The following is a 21448-nucleotide window of genomic DNA, read 5'->3' as shown; positions in this document are numbered from 1 at the left end:
AAAGTCATAGCACTATCTCAAGCATCGTACATTGATAAGATGTTGCTCAAGTACTCGACGCATGACTCCAAGAGGGACCTACTGTCGTTCAGGCATGGAGTCACTTTATCTAAAGACATGTGTCCTAAGCGCCTCAACAGGTTAAGAAGATGACACAGGTCCCATATGCATCTGTTGTTGGAAGTTTGATGAACGCGATGCTTTATACTAAACCAGAAATCTGCTACGCTGTGGGCATAGTCAGTAGGTATCAGTCTGACCCAGGCCAAGGTCACTGGACCACAGTGAAGAACACATTCAAGTATCTACGGAGAACGATGAACTACATGCTCGTGTATGGATCTAGGGATTTGGTCCTTATTGAATACACAGATTCTTACTCTCAGACTGATAGGACTCTCGCAAGTTCACTTCAGGGTCAATCTTTACTCTTAACGGAGGAGTTGTAGTGTGGCAGAGCACTAAGTAGAGGTGCATCACCAACTCTACTATGGAGGCGGAGTATGTAGCGACTTGCAAAGCTAGTAAAGAGGCCGTCTGGCTCAGGAAGTTCTTGATAGAACTGGAAGTTGTTCCAGATATGTCTAAGCGCATTACCCTCTATTGTGATAATAGTGAGGCAGTGGCGAACTCCAAGGAGCCTAGGAGTCACAGGCGCGACAAGCACATAGAGCGGAAGTATCATCTGATCCGCGAGATAGTGCATCGAGGGGACGTGATCATCACGAAGATAGCTTCAGAGCATAATGTTGCTGACCCGTTTACGATGGCTCTCACGGCTTGCATTCAGAAATGCACATTATTACAATGCAAAGATATAAAACAATGTAGGATTGCGACGGTAAAAATATGTAAAATCGTGTCCAAAAGCATTAAGTTGAGAACATTGCGATCGAATGCACCCATTGCATTAACGTAGCTAATTTACGTATTTTGTGCAGGAAAATGCGTTGCCACAAGGAAGAGTTGCGTTCCAAGGAATTCAGTGTCCAAGTGCATATGAAGATTGCGACCGCAAAGCTATGCGATTGTATGCGTTCGCAAAGATCTGCTCTAAAAGGTGGCCGCATAGAGATGGCGCATCAAGGTGAAAGCTTAATAAATCATGATGGGATAGAAAGTTGATGACAATCAAATGCAAATTTACTTGACAAGCCGTTAACGACACATTGTAGCAAGTACACTCAACTTTTCAGTGACAATTAATCGACACATCAGACAGAGATTTAATGACATCCCACCATTACAATCATTTGAGAGAAAAGCTTTTCACCTTGAAGCTCTATAAGTACCGAAGGCCACCTTCGTTAAAGGGGTTTGAGTTCAGTAGTTAGAATTTTGGAGTTCTTTTCCACCATATACATAGATAGCCGTAGTCTGTAATTTTTATATACTTAGAGGCGGAGGCGAGTGAAGAGGGAAGACGCCAGAAGATCGTTCCTGGTCAGCTCGAGAGAGTGCCGGGAAGTATTGAGAACGGAGAAAGGGTCGACTTCTGTGAAAGCAAGAACATTCTTTTGGATAGAGTAGAGAAAAACACAGTGTAAAAGCCTTGGGAAGCAAGACATTGCTACCAGGCTCCCTCTCCTTACTTCTCATTGTCATTCTGTATTCTGAATTCATTTATAAAATGAATTTGCATCTCTACATCTGTTCACTCTCTTTACATCACGCATGAGTAACTAAACTTCCAAATGGGTTGAGAAGCACTTAGTTAGCATGACCTAAGATCTTCATTTTATGCGATCATCTTGTCTTATGTATGCGTCCATCACCCATTTAGAGCTACTTGAGAGAGAGTCTAAAGAAAGAACCTAGACTTGAGAGAGCTAGGTTAGAATCTAGGCTTGAGAAAGTCAGATTAGAACCCCATAAGCAAGAGATAGAAACATAGAGATAAGTTTTGTTTGCGAACATGCATCGCATGCACCCTAGAAATAGGATATGATAGTATGCGGTCGCCTTGTGTATGTGTGTATCATTCATCATCGCATAGACAAGAATAGAGGCTTAAGCATAAGTCCTATAGACATCATCGTATACATCGCACGCGTCCTAAAATTAGGAGCTATAGCATTTGCATTGAGAGATGACCTGTTGTTGTATATGTGTAGCATGATCGCATAACTTGAACGCAATCTTAGGAAGTGTTAGCTAAATCCCTTCTCAAACCGTTCCCCCCATACTCATTGCAACTTTCGCTGTTATTGACTCTTTTATCAATTCCACCACATAGAATTTATATTTTAAACAAGCATACCAACCAACTTATAGTTTTGTTTATCAGCGCAAAGGAATCAGAATTTACCGGCGCATACTATCTCCATAGTCCTTATGTTCGACCCTGGGCTTACCAGACAACCTAGTAGCATTTATACTTGGATTTTTCTAGAAAAACTTGCATGTACAATGCATACTCCACCATCGCAGTATACACCATTATTTCATCATATTCATAATGCATCAAGTTTTTGGCGCCGTTTCCGGGGACTACAATAGTTCATATTTTGCTAACGGTAACTTTTTTATTTTCTTTGCAGCTTTTCATCTTTGTGCACTGCCTCCCCTTTGGTAAGGGAAGAAGCGGGCATCGTATGAGTGAAGGACAAGTTCCTGAGCCCGATTACGACCCAGAGATTGAGAGAACTTTCCCAAAAAGAAGAAGAGACAATCGCCTACATCAACAATAAGAGAAAAATCCCAACATGGCGAAGCAACCGGAAGACAGAGTACTAAATGCAAATAATATCATGGCAAACCCCATTCTCTTGGCGAACGACCACAATAGGCCCATCCGAGACTATGCGTCACCCAACCATTATGATTTCTCACCAGGAATCATGAGGCCAACCTTAGATGGATCGAGGTTCGAGATGAAGCCGGTGATGCTGCAAATGATTCAAACTACCAGACAGTTTCGCGGTAGGCATGGCGAGGAATACGTTTGTGTTCCCAAACATCCTCGCTAAGGAGGTTCGACTAAAGCTATTCCCATTTTCGCTGCGTGACCAAGCACGAAAATGGGCTTATTCTCTCGAACTAGGGGAGATCAATCGTGGGAACAGGTAGTGGAAAATTTCATGAAGAAGTACTTCCCCCCGGTAGAAAATGCAAGACGGAGGAAGCTGATCACTATTTTTGAACAAGATATCGACGAATAGCTTAGTGACGCCTGGGCGAGGTTTAAAAGACTAGTGCGAGATTGTCTGTACAATGGCTTGCCCGATTGCCTCCAAATGGAAATTTTCTACCACGGATTGAACCCTACATCACAGACGGCTGCCAATGCGGTAGCAGCTGGAGGTCTACTCGACAAAACTTACAATGAGGGTAAGAATATACTTGATCACATTTCGAAGAATCACAAAAACTGGAGAGAAAGCGATCAACGACTGAGAATTAAAGATAGCGACACAAACAATAGGGCCATCGCATCCCTACAAAACCAAATGAATGCGATAATGAATTTAATACAACGAATCGCAATCAGCAGCTCAGGAACGCATAGAGGGTAGGGTAACGCAATCGAGCAAACGAGTGCAAGTTGTGCCACTTGTGAAGAAGACCATCCAATGGAAGAGTGTCCTAGGAATCCACGGTCTGTTTATTTCGTGAAAAATAATCCTTTTTCCAATACTTACAAACCTGGGTGGAGAAACCACCCTAACTTCAAATGAAAAAACCAACAACAAAATTTTCAACCGATCGCGTAAAAAGAGGGGACACTAGGATTTTTCCCACGAACAAACGGTCAATCATAAAATCAAGCTAGAAGTTTGCAGGTGCCACAATCTTCATCTCTAGAGAGCTTACTAAAGCAGTATATTGAGAAGAATGAAATAGTATTCTAGAGTCAAGCGACGTCTATCCGCAATCTTGAAATTCAGATAGGATAGACTGAGAGCGAACTCAAAAGTAAACGGCAAAGGGCATTGCTGACATATAAGTGGATCATGTCATAAGTGATAAACAAAATGGTCTGTAGTATATGGATATAGGAGGGAAGCCTTATCCTAGTAATGCTACGGATATGGCTCACTTTGAAGAATGGTCACAAGTGTTGTGACTTGTCACAGATGGTTTGATCCTGATCATTTGTGTAGGGGACATGCTAGTGGGGGCGTCCTATACAAAAAGTTTATATAAGACCTGACCATGAAGTGTTAACGTCTCGTCATATAACACCGTTCATGACAAAGACTTCACTTCACTAGGATGACAATAGGTAACATAACCACAATTTTCAGTGAGTTGGGAATTTCTGCCTTTGAGGACGGTCCTTTGATTTACATGGGCACTAATGGACTAATCGCCAACACAAACCTACCACTTTGAGGATTTGTCTGATTTCGAAGCTGGGAACTCAACTACACAAGATGAAATTCACTCCTTCCCCAAAGCAAGGGTAAGTAGATAGATTGCTCCCTTAATGGTTGATCCTGGGGCTTGAACAATGTGGCACCACATACCTTCTCATGGCACGAGAGGTGTCCACACATAGTAGAACTATGTTGTATTGTTCATTAGAGGGATCAGTGGTACTTAAGGAGTGAGATGTAACTACAGGGGAAAAAGGGTAAATTGGCCCAACTGTACTTACGAACATCTATGAAGGGTCATCGTACTTATGATTGGTTATACCTGATGGACACAGAAATATATTTGTGGTAAGAAGAGTTCAACTATTGGTCTTTAGTGGAATGATTGGCAGTTAACGGATGGTGGATCTCATGGCTAAAGAGTTTAGTCAGCTATTCACGCACCGTTGGAGCTTCGAGCCATAGGTCCATAAGGTCCCCTTGGTAGCTTAGAAAAAGTGGAGAATTAGTTTTTGGGTCAGTTTGAAATGTTCAAATTGACAAAAAGGAGTTCGATTATATATGATATAATTGAACTGGTTAATTATATATGATATAATTGACTAAATATATAAGATACATTATTTTGGAGAAAATTGGATATAAATATGTTTTATATCAAGTAGAGGGGAAATTACTATAGTAGATATATGATATCAAACTATAGGTTAAGAATATAATATGATTATATTAATTAATTAATTAATTAAGCGGTTATGAGATAATTGGCCGAGAATTTCTCCAGAATCGTGCGAAAGTGGGAGGATCAAATTCAATCTTTGTAACTGAAGAATAAAATGAAAATTATTTTTATTTTGTAAGAGATTCAAAATTCGCTCATGGTGTGAAAAGTTTATGATCGCTTAGCGTTGAGAGCCTGTGCGATAGCGCCCATCGTCCTAAACGATTGCTTACCCTTTCTATACGATTGGTTAGCGCGTCGAGCAAACCTAAACGATCGCTTACTATTTTTTAGACGATCGCTTATAAAAACCTATACGATCGTGTACCTTTCTCTAAACGACAAGCACCCGACTATATGATAGACTTCTACTATTTTTCACTTGCTTGTTCATACTACACGATCGACAAGCACCCGACTATAGAAAATAGTACTACACGATCGAGTGGTGGTGTCGTCCCAGGTTGCTGTTTGTTTATGTGCTGCCGATCGTGTAGATGGTCGTGGTTCTATTCGACGACTGTTTGCTGGGCGATAAGAAGTGTAGAGGAGTTTGCTTTTTCTGGACTGAGTTCGAGTGAAGATTGTTTTCAACTGGTATGTTTACTCAGTCTTTTTATTTTAATTGTTAAAACATGCCTATAATTAGTGTTACATGCATATCTATTTGTTAAAAAGTATGTGTGGTAGTTCGGTCACAATGAAATCGGAAAGATCCGCATGCGCTCATGGATACTCTTGTTTAAAAGTTTATTCAATTTGATCTTTTAGTTCCCCCTTCAGCACCACCTTGCCCATATGGGTATCCTTAACAAGACAACAGTCATTATGAAATTCAATATACACTTTGTTATCTTGTGCTAGTTTAGAAACACTAATAAGATTTTTTGATATTTCAGGAAAACATTGTAGGATTGTATCATCAGTAGCGGAAACACAAGGATCATCTAAACATTCAAATTCACTAATTTTGGAAAAATATAAAGCATGCTTTTGCAAAAAAAGTGAGTTTCAAGACATACCTCTTGCAGAACTTCTTCAAAACTCCATCTCCAGCTTCTATCTTCTCCATATCTTGTTGTAGACCACCTCAAGATCTTCCCCACTATTCTCTTGGTACTTTAGATTGAGTTGTGGGACTCAAAACAAGCTTAAATCAAGGGATGAAGGAGAAAAGCTCACTGCTGCAACCTTGTTGAAGAACCTTTCTTCAAACCAATTTTTTCTCTCAAAACTCTTTTGATTGCATGTCGATTTTCACTCCATCTCTTCATTATATTGCAGATCAACTTGCAAAGAGAAGAACTACATGAGTTGCAACTCATGCTCAGAGAAGACAAAGGCATGATATTGTAATATGTGTGAGTTGGTTCAAAGATGGATATTGGAAAAATCCATTTTTCTATTTTGTGTTTTTGTTTTCCAATTTTTCAATTTTATCTAAAAATTAAATTTTGATTTTAAAAATGAAAAATTAATTAATTTCATAAATTAATTATTAAATAAAACTTAATTAATTTAATATCAAATATTAAATTAATTTTAACATATATCCATCTTTATATATTTAAATCATATTTAAATATATAATTCTCCTATTCTGTTTAATTCTAAAATTAAACATAATTATATCTCATATAATTATTAATTCCCTTAATTCTAATTTGTACATTTCAAATTAACTTATCACGCTATTCCATAGCTAGTCCATTACGAGTTAGTAGGGGAACCTCGCGGTTTTACAGATCAGGGGCTCCAATGATCCGAGATTAATTGGCTAAACTCATTAGACTAAATTAATCTCCATTCGTCAACTAATGGGTCATTCCACTAAAGCCCATAGTTGCACTCCCCTCACTGTAGATATATTATGTCCACATGATTTAACCATAATCAGTAAGTTGACCCTTCACAGGTTGTTCGTAATAACGGCTGGGTCAAATATTTGTTTTACCCCCGAGATTACGTCTTATTTCTCAAATCTCTACTGATCCTCTAATGAACAACTGGTTTGTGATCCAATCACCAAACAAAACTCTCTCAACCCAGTGAGAGGGTGGGCCCCTTTGTTCAAGGCATGGATTCAGTACTTGAGAGAACAACCTTTCTTCTATCCCTAAATCGGGTAGACGTGATCTCCGTCTTGTACCCTATGTCCCCAGCTATCTATCTAGTCTTACCCCTGAAATGGGAGTCTTATTGAGTCGGCGCTGTTGAGCCAACCCTCAACTATGCAAATCTAAGGGAAGTCCCGAATAACCAGAAGGTCAGTTAGCTCAGGATTAAGATCGAATTACCTAAGTCATCTAGGTGAAATAGTAAGTCTTAAACAGTAAACAACGTTATAAAGTAAGAATGACTTATTTCTTGGTCCTGATCTTATGCAAACTCATTGCATAGGACACCCACACTCTTCATGTCATAACATGTATGAATTAGGATCACATCGTATGTAGCACTTTACAACTCTTTGTAACGACTACAGAATAGGCCGCATCCAATGGTGTTACCAGAATAAGGTATCCAACCTCATTCATGTACCATAGATCATTTTGACTATTTACTCGAACCTGATCCACTCTTATGTCTCCACATAAAGTTCAAGTACTCATACAATAGTCATGAGTCTTAGTTTATTGAATTTAGACTTTCATACAACAAGTATATTGATAATAGAAAATGTTTATCATTTTACAAACTGCGAGTTTTTAGGACATAAAACCCAACACACATAACACATTTTCCAGATTCATCAAACCATTGTGTAACTAAAGAACATGAACCAACATGAGAGATGGGGACAGCACACCCGTTACCTATAGTAACTTTTTTAGTACCTCCATATTCAAATGAGTATGTCATATTGTTTGGATCCCCGATTACATGATTTGAAGCTCCACTCTACATACCATCTAGGATCAGCAACTGCCTCGAGAGTGGCTACAAACGGATTATTTGTTTGAGCTGCCATAAGAGCTTGGTATGTAGGTTGATTTTCACCATCAAAAGTTTGCATAGGATTCTGACTGCAGCTATTTTGTGCACCATTTTGATTTGGAGAGAAGCCTTTGTTTAGTAATTTGTAACAAGTAAAAGCAATATGCCCCTATTTAAAGCATACTTGGCATGTAGGTTTATTACTGCCACCATTCCAGTGACCCTTACCTTGACCACGTCCATTTCCTCCTTGTCCATTGTTTGGAAAAGGATGACGAGTATTGGCAGCCCTTTGTTGCTTGTTTCCATTGGAGTTGGGTCTATGAATAGTTGTAAGAAAGGGAGACCGACTTGCAACTCTAGACGTTTTTCAAAAAAAAAAAAAAAAAAAAAATCTAAAAAATCTTTTTGTTATATATATTTTCTAACTCCACATATATATATATATATATATATATTTGTTATTTCTTATAGCAATTTTCTCTCTCTCTACGTTTTGTCTTTTTCACAATAGAAAAAGAAAATGTATATAAAACATATATAGCTTTGTCTTTTTAAGTAACAATTAAAAAAAGGAAAAAAAAGGAAAAAAAGAAAAAAAGAAAGAAAGAAAATTACACATAGAAATATACTATTATCAAATAGGGCTAAAAACTTTCAATTTTGTCTAGTCCATAAGTTTCCATTATCATTTTGTTTAAGCTATGAATAATAATGTGACTTTTAATTTGCGTAATCAAGAAAATATATTGTTAAAATAGACATTTTTATATATATATAATTTAAGAAAATGGCTCATCATTATTTTTTTTGAACATATTGATTTTAAATACTAAGAATTGCACAACATTTTACTTGACTTTATAAAAGGGTATAAGAGAAGAAAAATCCTAAATTCCGTTGCCGGGAATCGAACCCGGGTCTCCTGGGTGAAAGCCAGACATCCTAACCGCTGGACGACAACGGAACAGGCGACATATAAATCATCATATTTGTTTTCATTTCTATCACTTTCTCAATATATAATTATTACTTTCTTTTCATTATATATAATTATTGCCATTTTTTTTTAGTCAAATTTATTTTTCCATTTTGAATTTTGAAAACAATATATATACACTTTTTTGCCACAAAGGTCGAAGTTGATGTCTCTTTGCTCCCTACCTGAGACTTGGAAAATAAATCAAATTGGTCCATGAAACTATTTTGATTATTAATTGAGTAATGAGGTTATGATGTGACTATTATTATCATTATTTTTTTGACAAAGATAATTAATTATTAATTATATTTTTCAAAGTGAACTTAATTCAACTAGTTGACATGACTTGTTATAGTAAACAAAAAAGGCAAAAGTAAATAATAAGTTAAAAAGGGAATCAAATTTATTTATTCTTTTTCGACTCAGCAGAATTTTAACTTTAGTTTATTGGTAAAGATCATATTTAAATTTTATTAAAAGTTCAAAAATGAAAATTGAACATTAGAAATATATATATTAAAATAGAACCAACATAAAGTACAAAAATTAAAATACTATTTAAACTTATTTGTTTTCTTAAACTTATTACATGTTTTGTATGAATAAATAATGCAAAATTAATTAGAATTAGAAAAAATAAGAAAAAAATAATGATAAAAAACACAACATCAACTAAAGTTTGAAATTTGGTCTATTCAAAGCAAGCAATCTATGATATCATCTTGACCAGTGAAGTAACCAAGTATTTTTCACAATTATCATCCTACAAATCCTAGTTGAGACTAAATAGTCGACTTCATAATCGAATCGAACATTCGCTCATTGGTCATTCTACATCAACGCTCACTTGAGCCAAAATAGTAACCGTCAAATAGGAAATAATACCATTTTGGTCTCACGATTTTGGCTTTAATTTTTATTTATGTTTATGTTTTAAAATGTTACATATTTAATCTTAAAGTTTTGAGTTTTGTTTCAATTTAGTCCATAAATTTTAAAACGTTACAATTTTATCCTTGAGATTTGAGTTTTGTTTCAACTTGGTCTATGAATTTCAAGATTTTACATTTTTAACCTCAACGTTTCATTAAATACTTACTTTCAATCATTGACGTCAGTTTCTGTTAATTAATTAAAAATAATTAGAAGTGAAATTTTAAATTTAATTTTAAAAGTGATAAAATAGTGAAACTTAATTAATTATAATTATTTTAACGATTTTTTATTTATTAACATAAATTAACTCCAAAAGATGAAAAATGAGAATTTTGTGAAAAATTGAGGTAAAAAGTATAAACCTCGAGACGTAGGAACCAACTTGAAATAAAATTCAAATGTCAAGGATAAAATTGCAGCATTTTGAAACCTAAGGACTAAACTAAAACCAAACTCAAAATTTAAAAACTAAATGTGTAACATTTTGAATTTTAGGGATTAAATAGAAACTAGACCCAAAACCTAGGGACCGAAAGGGTATTTTTTCCTATAAAATAATAGGGGGGCCTTCAATTAAGCTCCAACTATTAGAACCACCCAATTCTATAGTAAATGCTATTTGGTAATTTCCAATTAGTTATAATGAACACTATTTTAAAATTTCATTTGCTACAACATTTACTATTTGCTATAGTATTTACTATTTTACATTCATTTTTTTAATTTTTGTGTTTACTATTTCTTCCTCAAACTAAAATAGTTTACGCTTCAAACACATACTATTATAATTATTAAATAATCTACACTTCAAATACAGACTATTATAACCCAACTATAATAACCAATTTAGTTTCCAAACACCATATAAAAGACTTAATTGTTTAAGTTTGAAACTTAAGAACTAATTTAATACAAAATCCAATTTTTTTTAGACAAAAAAAGTAGTTTATTAACAAAAAAGACTATTCTATTTGGTGATTGAGTGTTCACAACGTCTATCTTAGTTTTAAAATATTAAAAAATGAATGCTTTTTGGTTCTCAATATTATTTTGCTCAACGTATAATTATTTTTACAATTTGTGAAATGAGGGATCTAACCTCAAAAGCAAAATCTCATGATTAATAGTGCAAGTTTATTTAAATTGAGAAATGCTTAGGTTGACATTTTTTTTAATATGTTAATAACATCATTCAAATAAGAATGATGATTGATTTTGTTACCACACAAAAGATAATTTAGGAAAGTAGTTATTTTTAAGTTAATGGGAAACAAACCCTCTACTCTTTACCTTTTGAAAGAAAAAAAATGTTATTTGAAAATAAATAACTATACAAACAATTCTTAAAAGGTTGAGAGAAAGGAAAAAAAAAAAACTTAATTTTGTTGCCGGGAAAGAAAAGAATGGGGAACCCTAGGCTTCAAAAAACGACAAGAAATGGGGGGACCGCATACACATTATGGCAGAAATTGTAACAAATTATACAGAGGACAAAACAACAAGTAACAATAACATTAATGGCTTTTTGGTGGAGTCCGTTCCACTTTCTTTGAGTGTGAGTAAATGGGTCTGTTGTAATCCTTCACATCCCCCCGCAAACGAGCGGTTAATTCAATTATCTCGAGTTTGGTGCGAAGATAAATGAACTGAGAGTGAGACAGAGGTTTCGTGAGGCTGTTCGCATCCTGATTTGCAGAAGGAATGTAACGAACTTCAAGAGCACCTTCAAGAACTTTGTCACGAATGAAGTGGACATCGATTTCAATGTGCTTTGTCTTTGCGTGCAACACAAGATTGGTAACTAAGGCCCCGACACTTACATTGTCGCACCATAGAATTGGCTTTGACGATAGTGAGACACTAAGTTCACGGAGTAGTTGATTTTGCCAAATTATCTCGACAGAGGCATGTGCTAAAGCCCAGTATTCAGACTCCGTGCTTGAACGTGCAACAACTATTTATTTCTTGAAGGACCAGGAAACTAGAGAGTTACCCAAATACACACAATAGGCAACAATTGACTTATGGTCATCAATGTTAGATCCCCAGTCAGCATCAGAGTAAGCCGTAATGGCAAGATCTTCAGATGGTGAGATTAAGATGCCTAGATGTTTGGTACCACTGAGATAGCGAAGCACTCGTTTAACACCTTGCCAATGAATATCTGTAGGTTGTTTCGAAAATTGGCTCACATGATTCACAATATAGGCAATGTTTGGGCGTGTAGTTGTTAGGTATTGGAGTGCATCAATTGTGCTTCAGTATACAAAGGGATCAGACAACGAAGTTCCATCAGATACAGAGAAATGTTTTCCCACGACTGAGGGAGTTGGCGTTGGCTATAGAGAGGAGAGATTCAACCGGGTTAGCAGATCCTCAATATATTTGGACTAGGTTAGCAACATCCCAGAGCTGAAACGGGAGGTCTGAATGCCCAAGAAATAATTTAGGGGTCCATGGTCCTTTAGAGAAAACTTGTTATTCAATAGAGCAATTAGATTTTTTACTATTTGAGGGTTGTTTCCTGTGATATCACATCGTCAACATAGATAAGTGAAATCACAATAGAGGATCCACGCCGAGAAATAAACAAGGAGATGTCAGCCCTACTATTCACAAAGCCCCATGAGGTCAGGGTGTTTTTTAACATTGTATTCCAAGCGCGAGGTGCCTGTTTGAGGCCATATATGGCTTTGCATAGTCTGAAAACATGGGTGGGCAGAGAATTGTTGACATGCTTGGGAGGTTGAGCCATGTAGATGTCCTTCTTAAGATGGCCATTGAGGAAGACATTGTTAAAGTCCAGTTGACGAAGCTCCCAACCATAGGATATTGCAAGGGTAAGAACAATACGAATTGTGGAAGCTTTGACCACTGGGCTGAACGTCTCAAAGAAATCTACACCCAAACTTTGATGGAATCTTTTGGCAATAAGCCGTGCCTTATAACGTTGTATGGACCCATCGGAATTTCATTTGATTCTGAAGATCCATTGGCATCCAACAATAATTTTATTAGAGGGCATTTATACCATATCCCACGTGTTATGTCGAGCTAGAGCTTGAATTTCAAGATCCATGGCCTCCTTCTAAGTCGGAGTAACCAAAGCATCAGCTACATGCATTGGTTCTGTGAATGTGGAATCACAACCTTAAGAGGAAACGAGCCAAACTTTGGGCTTGAAATGAAGGAACTCTTATTCAAGAGTACCTACGAGCGGAAGCGGATCTTTCCAATTCATTGTGACAGAATTATTGCATATACATTCAAACATACGTTCATAATGCTAAAGAGATCAAGAAATCATACCAGATGAAGATTTATTCTTCAAGCAAGTCTGAAGCCCAACCGTCTACCTCAAACAATCACCACTTGGACAGAAGGAAACGAAAAAGACAACAACACTCAGAGCCCTCAGTATTCTTGGTGTGAGAATCCAAAGTGTGGGCTTTATTCGGATTTCGTAGAGGGAAGAAGGAAGAGAGATCGTACACAACGATCAAGCAAGTGAGAGATGTGGTCGTCTATCGTATACACAAGATGCTTGATCCTTTAGGTGAAGTATATGATCGTGTAAGGAAAGTAAGCGATCATCTAAACGATCGTGTAGGAAAAGGGTGAATGATCGTCCAAACGATCGCGTAGGAAAAAACTAAGCGATCGTCTATACGATCGTTTAATAAATATCAGGAGCTAAACGATCACTTAAGAAAAAGGTAAACGATCGTTTACATAATAGCGTGCGACGGTGTAATCGGTATGCAATCGCTTAACAATATCATATATGTAAGCGATCGTGCAGTCACTATCGTATAGGCACTGATTTTCTAAACGATGACACTATCTTTTTCACAATGTCCACGCATTTGTCTCCTGCACACCGTCGGCTATTTATAATGCACTCATCCGTTATTTAGAACAGAAGAGGCGCCTTCCCATTTCCTTTATAACCGTCCAATGAATGTGATCTTATCATATTCATAACATATAATTAATATCATATATTAATTATAGAATTTTTCTTACTAGATATAAATCATATTTATATCCAATTTCCTCCAAATTAATGTATCTCATACATAAAGTTAATTATATCATATTTAATTAACTTGTTCAATTATATCATACATAATCGAACTCCCTCTTGTCAATTTGAACATTTCAAATTGACCCAAAAACTGACTTTCAACTTGTATCCAAGCTACCAAGGGAACCTTATGGACCTATGGCTTGAAGCTCTAACGATACGTGAATAGCTAACTAAACTCTTTAGTCACGATATCCACCATCCGTTAACTGCCAAACATTCCAATAAAGATCGACAGTTGAACTCTTCTTGCCATAGATATATTTCTATGTCCATTGGATATAACCAATCATCAGTATGATGACTCTTCACAGATGCTCGTAATTACAGCAGGCTAATTTACCATTTTGCCCCTGTAATTACATCTTCCTCCTTAAGTACCACTGATCCTTCTAATGAACAATACAACATAGTCCTACTATGTGTGAACACCTCTCAGGCCATGAGAAGGTGTGTGGTGCCATATCATTCAAGCCCTGGAATCAGCCTTTAAAGGAGCTATCTATCTACTTACCCTTGCCTCAGAGAATGAGTGAATTCCATCTTGTATAGTTGAGTTTCCAGCTCCCAAATCAGACGAATCTCCAAAATGGTAGGTTTAAGTTAGCATTTGGACCACTCACAGCCATGCAAATCAAAGGACCAACCTCAATGGCAGGAGTTTCCAACTCATTCAAGATTAAGGTCATGTTACCTATGGTCATCCTAGTGAAGTGAAGTCTCAGTCATGAACGATGTTATCTGACAAGACATTAACACTTCGAGGTCAAGTCTTATACGAACTCTTTGTATAGGATGCCCCCACTCGCATGTCCACTACACGAATGATCAGGATCCGACCATCTGTCACAAGTCAAAACATTTGTAACAATTTCACAAAGCAGGCCGCATCTGTAGTGTTACTAGGATAAGGTTTCCCTCTTATATCCATATACTACAAACTATTTTGTGAGATGTATAAAGACAAGAGAAACGTGATTTAATGCCTAAGGTAGCACACATTTGATGTATTCATTTGTATTCCTCTCCATTATCTGACTGAAAAACTTTTATAGATGTTCCAAACTGATTCTTCACCATACTAATGAAGTGAGAAAAGGCAGCAACTGTGTCACTTTTTAATTTCAAAGGATAATCCATGCAAACCTACTAAAATCATCAAGGAAATGTATGTATTAACAATAACCATCAGAGGACATAACTGGTGCACGACCCCACATATCAGAATATAATAAAATAAATAGTGCTGAAGAATGTGATAAAGAGGCTGAAAAAGGGAGAGCATGACATTTTCCATATTTACACGCTTCACAAAAATTAAAAACTTCATCGACTTTCATTGGCAGTTTACATTTATTAGCTACATCATTCATAGCTTTTAGAGAGGGGTGTCCAAGTCGTCTTAGCAAAATTTTCTTGGACACTGCAACATTAACACTATTATTTTGAAACAGTAGAGCAAGCCATTATTTTACCATTCGACATCAAGTAAAGATCGACCGAACCTGTGACGCTGCCAATGGATCTTGTTGTCCTTAATCTGTATAGTCCATCATTGAGTTCCCCTTTTAGCACCACCTTTCCCGTATCGGTATCCTTAACAAGACAACAATCATTGTGAAATTCAATATACGCTTTGTTATCTTGTGCTAGTTTAGAAACACTAATAAGATTTTTTGCTATTTCAGGAACACATAACACATTTTCCAGATTCATCAAACCATTATGTGTAACTAAGGAACATGAACCTGTTGGAGATGATGCCCAAAACTCTTGTGTCCTGTAGTTTGTAAATACAGTTTTGTACGAACACTTGTGATGTATAATATAGGATATTTTCTTCACTACTTGTCTTTGAACATTGGATGTTTTATTTGCTTTACCACAAACCAATAAACTAAAATCCCTGGTTATCATTATGTAACTTAAACATGTATGTGGTGACATACAAGTGGATCATGTCTTAAGTGATAACCAAAATGGTCTGTAGTATATGGATATAGGAGGGAAACCTTATCCTGGTAACGCTACAGATGTGGCCCGCTTTGTGGAATAGTTACAAATATTGTGACTTGCTACAGATGGTCTGATCTTGATCATTCATGTGGGGACATGCAAACGAGGGTGTCCTATACAAAGAATTTGTATAAGACCTAACCACGAAGTGTTAACATCTCGTTATATAACGCCGTTCATGACAAAGACTTCACTTCACTAGGATGACCATTGGTAACATGACCTTAATTCTTTGAGTGAGTTGGGAACTTCTGCCTTTAAGGACGGTCCTTTGATTTGCATGGGTGCGAGTGACCTAATAGCTGACTCAAACGTACCACTTTGGGGATTCGTCTGATTTGGGAGCTGGGAACTCAGTTACACAAGATGGAATTCACTCATTCTCCGAAGCAGGGGTAGGTAGATAAATTGTTCCCTTAATGGTTGATTCCGGGGCTTGAACGATGTGGCGCCACACACACCTTATCATGGCCCGAGAGGTATTCACACAAGTAGGACTATGATGTATTGTTTTATTAGAGGGATTAGTGGTACTTAAGGAGTTAGATGTAACTACAAGGGTAAAATGGTAAATTGGTCTAGCTGTACTTACGAGCATCTATGAAGGATTATCGTACTGTTGATTGGTTATATCCGATGGACACAAAAATATATCTGTGGTAAGGAGAGTTGAGCTATCGGTCTTTAGTGGAATGCCAGATAGTTAATGGATGGTGGATCTCGTGGCTAAAGAGTTTAGTCAGTTATTCACGTACTATTAGAGCTTCGAGCCATAGGTCCATAAGGTCCCCTTGGTAGCTCAATGGATTCGAGTTAAGAATCAACTTTTAGGTCAGTTTGAAGTGTTCAAATTGACAAGAGGGAATTCAATTATATATGATATGATTGAACTTGTTAATTATATATGATATGATTGACTTTATGTATGAGATACATTAATTGGAGTTCAATGGATATAAATATGATTTATATCTAGTGGAGGAGAAAAAACTATGGTTTATATATGATATCAAACTATAGGTTAATGAATATAATATGATTATATTTATTATTATTAATTGGACAATGATAGGATAATTGTGTTTGTCGTTTTCTCCGTAACCGTGTGATAATGGGAAGTTTCAATTAGTTTTCGTAACTGAAGAATAAAATGAAAATCGTTTTCATTTTGCAAAAAATCACAGAATTTGCTCAAGCAAATTGTATACTGCCCATCGCTTCACTAACCGAGAGACTATACGATAGCTCAAAGTTGCTTCACGATCGTATATATCCACTTTTCTAACCGCCTCTTGGGATTTTGATTAAGGATTTCACCAACTCTTTCTACGGATTAGAGCCTAATCACCACACCGCTCTTTTTGTGAGTTCAAGAGCAAAATCAAACCGTTACAACTACTCTTTTTCGAAACTAAAAGCAATCCTTACAAAAATTTTGGAAAATTAAAAAACACACTTAAAAAACTATCTAAAAGAGTGTATTTATAAATTTTGAGTTCACCACAAATCAATCCTCACCATACATAAATCTTTCTCAAGAATAAGATGAAAAAGAAGAAATTTGAAACTTGGAGAGAGCAACAATGAAGGCTTAATAGATTATGGAGGATTGAAAATAATGTGTAATTGTTATTTTAATTTTGGAGAAGATGGAAACTTTAAAAAGAGAAGAAAAAAGTGAAAACCAATTAACCCTTAGGCACAAACAAAATACAATATTAATTTTTTTTTCTTTTTAAAAACCTAACAAAAAAGCAAAAAGTGTCCAAAACTAGCATTAGACACAAACAAAATTTATATTAAATTCATTTTTCTTTTAAATTCATTTTCTTTTAAAAAACCAATCTAAAAATCAAAAGGCGACCATGTGTCGCTCCGCAATTACTCCAAATGACAGCTTCCAATCGGTCCACTATAATGAGAAAAATTTTGCAATGTCATGGACTCAAGATTTTTCCGTGAGCTTGTTTCGGCCATATCCTATTCGTTTGAGCTTCAATTTGAGTGATTCAAATTTTGTTAAAATCTTTATTCCAAGCTCTACGTAATAGACTATTTAAAACACAAAAATTTTAGCGAATAAACTCAGGTTTGTTATCATCAAAATATTAATTAATTAATTGAAATTAAGAACCAAAAAGCCAACAGTCATGTGTCTTGACAATTTATTTGTAAAGACAAATGTTTGGTTTTTCCATTTTGGATATTCTTAGAGGAAATGTGTGCAACAGGTCCTGAATATGAGTAGTTTGAAGCACCAAAATTTGTAACTTCTTTGGATGCCATCACTTTCTTGAGAGAGAAAGATATGAGAGATAGAAATGCATTTGCGTTATCGGGCATGTCATCAATTTTGTCGCATGAAATTTCAAAATCAAATTTAATTCTTGAAAATGAACTAGATTTTATTTGTTCATAGACGTGTTAAAATCTCTAAAATTTATTATCTAATTATTTCTCTTTAATATATAAACTTTAATGTTTAGGCATTTTTATCCTTTTGGGTGGTTAATCTTTGGACTTGATCTTCTTGAATGGACGATTTTTGGACTTATTGATATTATTATATCGGTTTTCGAATTTATTGATCTTTTTGTATCGGTTTTTGACTTGCTGACTTTGATTCATAACTTGCTCATCTTCTAAAAAAAAAAAAAGAAGAAAAGAAAAATCTAGAAAATCTTTCTATTGTATATATTTTCTGACTCCACATATTTTTCTTTTGCTATTTCTTATAGCAATTTTCTCTCTTTCTCCCTGTTTTTTCTTTTTCACAATAGAAAAAGAAAATGTATATAAAACATATATGGCTTTGTCTTTTTAAATAACAAGAAAAAAAATACAAATAGAAATATTTTATTATCAAATAGGGGTAACAAATTTCCCTTTTGTTTAGTCCATAAGTTTTTATTATCATTTTGTTTAAGATATGAATAATAATGTGACTTTTAATATGCATAATCATGAAAGTATATTGTTAGAATAGACCTTTTTTTTTTTTTTTTTTTTGTTAATTTAAGAAAATTCCTTTAAAAAAAAAAAAAAAAAAAAAAAAGAAGAAAAGGTGCTTGATTATTCTATTTGAACATAATTGTTTTTAAATAGTAAGAATTGCACAACATTTTACTTGACTTTAAAAAATGGTAGAGAGAAGAAAGAAATTAATTTCCGTTGCCGGGAATCGAACCCGGGTCTCCTGGGTGAAAGCCAGATATCCTAACCGCTGGACGACAACGGAACAGGTGACATTTAAACCATCATATTTTTTTCGTTCTACTACTTTCTTTTCAATATAATTATTACTTTCTTTTCAATATATATACTTATTACTTTCTGTTCATTATATATAATTATTGCCATTTTTTTTAGTCAAATTTATTTTTCCATTTTGAATTTTGAAAACAATATATATACTTTTTTGCCGCAAAGGCCGAAGTTCATGTCTCTTTGCTCCGACTTGAAAAATAAATCTAATTGGTCCATAAAACTATTTTGATTATTAATTGAGTAATGAAGTTATGATGTGGCGATTATTATTATTATTTTTTGACAAAGGCCAAGAAAAAAATAATCATAAAAAACACAACATCAACTAAAATTTGAACTTTGGTCTATTCCATAGCAAGCAATCTATGATACCATCTTGACTAGTGAAGTAACCAAGCATTTATCACAATCATCATCCAACAATTTCTAGTTGAGCCTAAATAGTCGACTTCATAATCGAATCGAACATTCGCTTGAACCTAAATAGTAACTGTTAGATAGGAAATAATATCATTTTGGTCCCGCAGTTTTGGCTTTAATTTTTATTTGGTCCTTAGATTTTAAAATGTTACATATTTAATTCTTAAGTTTTAAGTTTTGTTTCAATTTAGTCCATAAGTATTAAAATGTTATAATGTTACCCTTGATATTTGAGTTTTGTTTCAACTTGGTCCATGGATTTCAAGATTTTACATTTTTAACCTTAACTTTTCATGAAATACTTACTTTCAATCATTGAGGTCAATTTTTGTTAATTAATTAAAAATAATTAGAAGTGAAATTTTAAATTTAATTTTAAAAGTGATAAAAATAGTGAAACTTAATTAATTATAATTATTTTAATGATTTTTAATTTATTAACATAAATTAACTTTAAAAGACGAAAACTGGGTATTTAGTGAAAAATGGTGGTTAAAATTGTAAACCTCAAGATATAGGGCACAATTTGAAGCAAAATTCAAATATCAAGGATAAAATTGTAACATTTTAAAACCTAAGGACTAAATTAAAAGTAAACTCAAAATTTAAGAACTAAATGTGTAACATTTTGAAATCTAGGAACTAAATAAAAACTAGACCCAAAACCTAGGGGCCAAAAAATATATTTTTTCCTATAAAATATTAGGAGCTCTCCGGGCCTTCAATTAAGGTTCAACTATTAAAACCATTCATTTCTACAGTAAATGTTATTTTGTAATTCCTAATTAGTTACAATGAACAATATTTTAAAATTTCATTTGCTACCGTATTTACTATTTGCTATAGTTTTTACTATTTTACATTCAATTCTTTTATTCTTTGCTACAACTTCCTCAAACTAAAATAGTTTACGCTTCAAACACATACTATTATAACCATCAAATAATCAACACTTCAAACATGAACTGCTATAACCTAACTATAATATCAATTTAGTGCCCCAAACACCATATTAGAGACTTGATTGTTTAAGTTTGAAACTTAAGAACTAATTTAATACAAAATCCAATTTTTTTTAGAAAAAAAAAGTAGTTTATTAACAAAAAAGACTATTCTATTTGGTGATTCAGTGTTCACCACGTCTATCTTAGCTAAAACTGTTGTGTATCTTCTGTATTATCGTGTACTTTCTGCATTATCGTCTACCTAGCTAAAACTGTCGTTTACCTTTGTTTGATGCTATTGTCTACCTCTTGACGTTATCGTTTATACGACATCGTCTATCTCCGGACGCTATCGTCTACCTCATTCGGACGTTATCGTTTACCTCTTCTAAATGCTATCGTCTATCTCTTGACTATCATCCACCTCCTTTAAATGCTATCATCTATCGCTTGACACTATTGTTTACTTGTAGGCGTTATCGTCTACCTTTTTTCTACTACCGTTTACCATTCAAATACCTCTTCAAATGACAACTTCACATTTTAACTTGGTATCAGAGCTCACAATGACCAGTGTCAATCAAGGAAATCTGGGAACCATCCTCGGCACAACCAACTTCAGCGGCCCATCCTTAAACTAACTCCTCAATCAAGTAACCTCCATCAAACTTGATCGCAGCAATTTCCTCCTATGGAAAAACTTGGCGCTTCCAATCCTTCGGAGCTACCGACTCGATGGGCACCTGACCGAGCAAAAAGTTTGTCCCCCAATATTTTTGCAACCTGCAGTCGATGAGAGCATACCGACTGGATCGACTG

General features: G+C 35.1%; 2 non-coding genes across 2 annotated transcripts; both read right to left on the bottom strand.

Annotated features, from left to right (window-relative positions):
- Positions 1-8872: 8872 nt before the first annotated feature.
- TRNAE-UUC (transfer RNA glutamic acid (anticodon UUC)) lies at positions 8873-8944 on the bottom strand. Its single transcript has one exon. It is a non-coding gene; the product is annotated as a tRNA-Glu (tRNA).
- A 10220-nt stretch (positions 8945-19164) lies between these two features.
- On the bottom strand, positions 19165-19236 carry TRNAE-UUC (transfer RNA glutamic acid (anticodon UUC)). Its single transcript has one exon. It is a non-coding gene; the product is annotated as a tRNA-Glu (tRNA).
- Between the last annotated feature and the right edge of the window lie 2212 nt (positions 19237-21448).

The sequence above is a fragment of the Benincasa hispida genome, chromosome 12 (assembly GCF_027475165.1).
Source record: "Benincasa hispida cultivar pf3 chromosome 12, pf3_genome.v1.1, whole genome shotgun sequence".
Lineage (NCBI taxonomy): Eukaryota > Viridiplantae > Streptophyta > Magnoliopsida > Cucurbitales > Cucurbitaceae > Benincasa > Benincasa hispida.
This window is presented reverse-complemented; position numbering and strand designations above follow the sequence as displayed.